The sequence below is a fragment of the Triticum urartu genome, chromosome 6 (genome assembly GCF_003073215.2).
Source record: "Triticum urartu cultivar G1812 chromosome 6, Tu2.1, whole genome shotgun sequence".
NCBI classification, from domain to species: Eukaryota; Viridiplantae; Streptophyta; class Magnoliopsida; order Poales; family Poaceae; genus Triticum; species Triticum urartu.
In genome coordinates this window covers 63,825,165-63,831,164 of record NC_053027.1, presented here as the reverse complement: position 1 = coordinate 63,831,164, position 6,000 = coordinate 63,825,165, and positions in this window count along the sequence as shown.

Below are 6,000 nucleotides of genomic sequence, written 5' to 3'. Positions count from 1 at the left end.
CTGATGGCTCTCCCCAGCTTGGCAGTCCTGAGGTCGTCTCCTTGGGCGCTTCACCAGCTGCTCCCTGCGCTGGTCGTCACGTCCAACGCTTCGGCCGGCTCCGTGTGGACTTTGGTGTGCTCCGCAAGACGAAGGGCACCCCAAGCTGCAGTGGTGGCGCCTTCCAGCTATTGAACCAGAGGGAGTACATCGCCATAGATGAGTAAGTACCTTATCCTCGTAATTCCTCGAGTGTTGCTTCCCTTCCTGACGGTGGCCCTTCAAGTTTCCTTCTGCCAAGGTCGTGAAACCTTCCAGGAAGAAACCTCCTCCTCCCTCGAATCTCCCGCTAGTCCTGAGCGTCCCAAGCCAGCATGCTTCCCCAGACGCGAGGTCGGCCGGAGAGGCGGACAAGCCAGCTTGGCGCCTCGAGCCTGCGCTCCTGTCGTCCCTTCTTCGTGGCCTCGCCGGGGGTGCGATGAGCGTGCCAAGGGCTCCTCCTCTGGTTGTGGCCGGCGGCTGGATGGCTTAGGTCTTGGCTTCTACTTCAAGCATTGGGACCTCCACCATCCAGGCCCCCGCCGTGGCCCAGATGATGATCAGGGAAGCTCCAGCCCCCATCCCCCTACCGGGAGGGGGCGAGTCACTTCGGGCCCCTTCGGCGACCCTTGTTGCGGAGGACGGAATCGGCCGCGCACTCGAGTTTGCACACGAACGGAGTGTCCTCCGCCATGAGCTCTTTCGGGAGGCGATGGGCGTGATGAGATGGCTTGGCGAAGAACTCGCAGATGTAGACGCGCGCCTTGAGGCCGAGTATCTTCGGCTGATGGAGGAGTGGCACAAACTGAAGGTGGCCATCAACCTCGGGTGGCACCAGCGTGAGCTTGATAATGCGAAGGCTGAGGCATCTCTCGTGGCCTCGCGTGAGGCCTACACTCGAGCCTTTGAAGAAGCCCGAGAAGCTGATCGTTGCTATGAGATCGCAGAGAAACGTGCGTGGGAGCTCCATGCCTGGAGTGCCTCCTTGGAGCAGCAAGTGGAGGTGCGCAAGGCTGCCCTAGCATCGATGAAGGGGATTCCTGCCGAGGAGGAAGAGATCCGGAAGCGCGAGGAAGCGCTGGCGCTAGAAGCCACGGAGCGTAGCCTTGAGCTTGAGCGGTTGGAGACGAGGGAGTGTCAAGTCGCCCAAGTGGAGGATGTTGTTGGTGCACGCGAGGCCAGGGCTCAGGAGGAGGTCGACCGCCGGGTGGCCGAGGCTCACGCGGATCTTGAGGGATGTATGACCTGAAGATGGAGCTCGTGGAGGCCGAAGCTGTGGGCAGGACTTCTGTCCTCAGGTCAGGGTTTGCCGAGGCAGAACATCGCGATAAAGCCGCCGCAGCCGCCCTGACCTCAGTGCAAGCTGAGCTAGCTTCCGCTCATGTAGAGCTGCTTTCTCTTCAACAGCGGGTCGCCAACACCAAGTCCTCCGTGCAGCAGAGCAGGGAGGAAACGCTCTGCCAGCGGACGCTGGAGCGCGAGCATGCCCCCCATGCTCCAAAGCCTCAGGGTCAGAGCCAACAAGGCGTTGGGCGCCATTTGCGATGAAGACGCCCCTCATCCCCACTTGAATGACCACGCCAGTCACCTCCTTTTCTTCACTGACGTGGTGGCACGCCTGGAGAATTGATCCGAGAGGGCTCGCGTGCTTATTGAGGAGAGGAGCCGCGGCCTGCTCAGGCGCGCGTTCTCCCGTGTCTTCAGCCATCTCCAAAACACCTACCCCAACTTCGATTTCGACGCCGCCATTGCCCGTGTGCCCGAGGCCATCCTGGGCGACCTGGTGTGCTGGGTAGAAGACAACGTGGATGCTCTAGTCAGGGCCATCACCTCCGAGGATGACGTGGTGGTGGTTGCTGCGGATGAAGGCGATGTGGAGGGCGATGGGGAGGGCGGCGCCGGCAATGCCGGTGACGATGCCGGCGACGATGAAGGTGATGCCAGCGATGGTGACAACGACGCCAGTGACTCGTCTAAGGGTGACCCGGAGGACGCAGTGAGCGATATGTCTGATTGAGCTCGTGCTTCCTTGTCATTGATCCTGCATGTGAAAACTCGGTCACGGCCCTGAAAGTTGTAAGAGTGTTTTTGGAGGGGAAGCCCCTCATGTAAATAGATTATTGCTTCTATTTCTTAGGCCAAGCCAGAGATGTGTTTTTACGAGCCCGCGAGTCCTGCCGCAAACTTACCGCTGCAGTTTACCTTAGTCAAGGCAAGTTCCTGACCAGCTTGTGGGATCATGAGCTTTTGAGGGGCCTGCCGATCCGCCCAAGAGGTCCTCGTGAGAAGCAAGCGCCAGGCATGGAGAGGTGTGCGTGCAGCGCGCGTGCGCCGTGCCCAGCCCCCGCTCGGGAGGAGCTCACGAGGGGGGAGGTAGCAGGTGCGGACTTCGAATCAAGGTAAGGAACCAGATTGCAAGAAATCGCACGAAAGAGAAAAGGCACCCCCACACACATCAATGCAAATTCGATTTCAACTTAAATCCAAAGCCAGAAAACAGAGCTACAGAAGAGAGATTAAAGGCAAATGGCCGTGTCCGGCACCTAATCTAGTCTTCTTGTCTTCTCACCAAGGCGGAGCTACGTTCTGCCACTAGTTGTGGGAGGGAGCCCCCGAGGCCCGAGGGCGGCACTCCTGAGACTCCGGGGCGTGTATAGCCCCACTCATTATTACGTGAGAGTGTCACGAGTGGAGATCTTCACAGGCGCGAGCCTTACTTCATATCACCAGACGAGGGCCCCGCCTTGTGCCGCCCTCGACCACCACTGGGGGCGACCGGAAACCAGGACGACACCAGGAGCAAAGGGGACGCCAGCGGCGCCTTCGACGACCACGGGTCCTCTGCCGGGGGAAGGCTCGCTGGCACCTCCCCGGAAGAGGGCCTACCTCCGGGGGACGCCTTGCTCCGCGCGATGCGGGGAGGGGCCCTGCTCCTGGCGCCTCCCCGGCAGCCCCCAGTGCGCTCCCCCTGGAGGAAGGGAGGCTGCCGAGCTGGGGCCGCCGTCCGCTGTTGTGACCTGATCCTCCTACGACCCATGGTTAGCATAAGCTTGCTCCCGAGAGATTAGTGGTACCCTGTAGCTGTTCTCGTTGGCATGCTTGGTGAGGCTCCCTGGAGGCTCCTGGAAGGCCCCGGCTTCTAGCGCTTCCTCCTCCCAGCCTGGCTCGAGGAACGAGATAGGGTCGTCTTCCAGCGCATACTGCTGGTCCATCATGCGGGGCACGTAGGCCTCCGAGGGCGTCGCCCCGAAGACCTTGCCGAAGTGCCCCATGCTCCACATTGATCAGCCCAACGCGCCGTCCTAAGGATGGTATGCCGGCACCCGGCTAGGGCCGCGGGTGGCAACACTCATGCCTGCGCACATCGAAGATGGCGCGGGTGCGATTGGGCGTCCGGTGCTGCTGGTCGCGCCGATGTTGACGAAACCTCCTGGTGTTCCTGGGGGCGGGCGGGCGTGGCGAGGTCCGCCATGCGATCCGGCTGCGGCCTGAGGGGTGAGCAAGGAGAAGAAGGGTGGTGCTCCCGAGGTCGCGGCATCCAGTAGCTTGGCGACGCGCTACAGCAGTGCATCCCAGCCACTCTCTATCAGCCGGCACCACAGCAGCTCACGAGCAACCGTGAGCGCGGCCCTCATGTTTGCTTGCTCCCGTCGGGTGTGCGGCGCCGTGGCCGCAGTGTAGGTTGAGGCCCTTGCGGCTGCCCGCGCTTGTCGTGGAGTAAGGGTGGATGGTGCTTGACCGTGCCGCCCGCGCCCTGCAGCGTTTGGCGGTGCGCGTGCCGCCTGTGGTTGGAACATCCCAACTTTTCAATTTGGAATGTTATACATTAGATCATCATTGCATATCATATTTTATTTGCTTTTGGTTTTGATCCTAGAAATTCTACGCAACTCAAGGACCACGGAGAGAGTTGGGGATTTCGTTATTTTCATATTTGAGTTTTCTCAAAAATTGAGAATAGGATCATTTGATTTTAATTATTTTATCATCAATTATTTCTATTACAAAAATATGAGAGAGGGAATAAAATGACTTTCCCAAAATAAAGAAATATTGAGGATTTAATAATAAAATCAAATAAGATTTTATTTCGGAGTTTTTCGGTATTTTATTTGAATTTAGGAAAAATGTGTGTTTTTCAAAATTGCATTTAGGCCCCAAATAAATGTTCACCTTGTGCGCCTTGATTTTAGAAGCCCGGGAAAATTTATTTCGGGATTTTTGGAGTCCGTTTAGTATTTCCTTTTATTTTTCTTCTGCGCGCAATTATTAAAAAAAACGCACACTAACCTAACCGGGCCGTGTCCGACTAGGACTCCTGGCCCGGCAGGCTTTATAAGCCGCAGCCCAGCCCTGAGCCAAACCCTAGCCGCCCGCCCTCGAGCCCCGCGCCGCCGCCGCTCGCGCCGCCGCCCGCCGCCGCCGACGCCGCCTGCCGCCGCCGCCTCGCCGGACCCCGTCACCGCCGACCCGCCGCCCGAGGTGCCTCGATTTCCGTGCTGCCGTTTTTCTCGAAAAACCGTTCAGTTTTTCGTCAGTTTTTTAGTTTCCGTTTTTATTTAGATCGGTTTTTTCGGTTTAGGTTAAATAGTGACCGTTCGCTCGTTCGTTCATTTTAACGAACATGTTCATCGTTTAGATCTGGTTAACGAATATTCGTTCGTTAATCCGTTCGTCGTTTTTCATTTTCTCGGATTTTCCGCGATTATTTTCTGATCGCGGTTTCTGATCCGATGTTCGTTTTAGTATAACTTTTCGCTCGTTTATCAGAATCAGGCGATTCAAGCGCCTGGAGTTTCGTCTCGAAACCCTCTATCCGTTTAACCAACTTAAAGAAGTTTTTGCCACTATAAAAATTGCTTTAGATCCAGATTAGTAGAACGAAGTTGTTTTCTTTCGCCGTTTGACTTTCGTTGCTTCGTTCGATTTGATTCTTTTTGTAAACCGGAGTTCTTAAGTTGAACTTTCTGGTTAGATCTCTTACTTGAGTTTTACATGTTCATTAGATGAGTACTTATTGTATGCTTGTTGTTTTTCTGCGATAGAATACCCGGGGTGCGCCGCCTGTTACTTCGAATCTCTAGGTTTCGCGGATCATCAGCAAGGCAAGTAACACTTGATCATACCTTTCCTACTACCCAGTTTTATGGTATTAGATCCAAACCTAAAACATTGCATGATTAGGATCTAATTAAATTGTGGGATGGGAAGTAGTTGAGGTAGTACCTATTACGTGTTTATTATCAAACCTTTGGGAGTTACCTCTACGTTGCTTATTGTGCCATGCTATGCTAGTAGACGTGGATTGGGGGAGTGATATCCATGACAGATGTGAGTTTGTTAATTAATGGTTTATCTAAGGTGGCAACTTAAACACACATCTGGTTGGATTGAGGCACCTGGGTAATCCAGGATTTGCCTATTTTCTTTTGGACCGCCACCCAGGCTCAAAGGGATCATGAGATTTTTCATGCTAGAAACTTCCGTGTGTAGCCACAAGCTATTATGGGCTCTAGCATAATTGACTAAGTCGTGCGAACTCTTACAGTGGTAGACTAGTAGATGTAGGGGATGTAGGTGGTACGGTCTACCCGATCATAAGGTGCTAGCGCTTCTGAAAGACTATGTCTCAGTCATCTGTCTTCTCAAACACCATGTAGTGCGAGAAACCAAACGGAGGCGATCGAGTCTTTTGGGGAAAAGTGCGCAAACCTCTACAGAGTGTATAAACTAATCATGGTTAGTCGTGTCGCCGGTTATGGACATCTTGAGTATCTAGTACCTGGATTATCATGTGAATCTCAACATGTTACTCTAAATTAATTTGGTTGGGTTTGTTTAATGATGTTTAATTGGGATTGAGAATGCTATCAACCATTCTCAATGTTTAACAACCACCATGATAGTTAAATAAATTTATTCCTTTGCAGTAGGGAAAAATTGGCTTTTCGCAAAACTGTAACCATAGAGCTCTCACTAGCC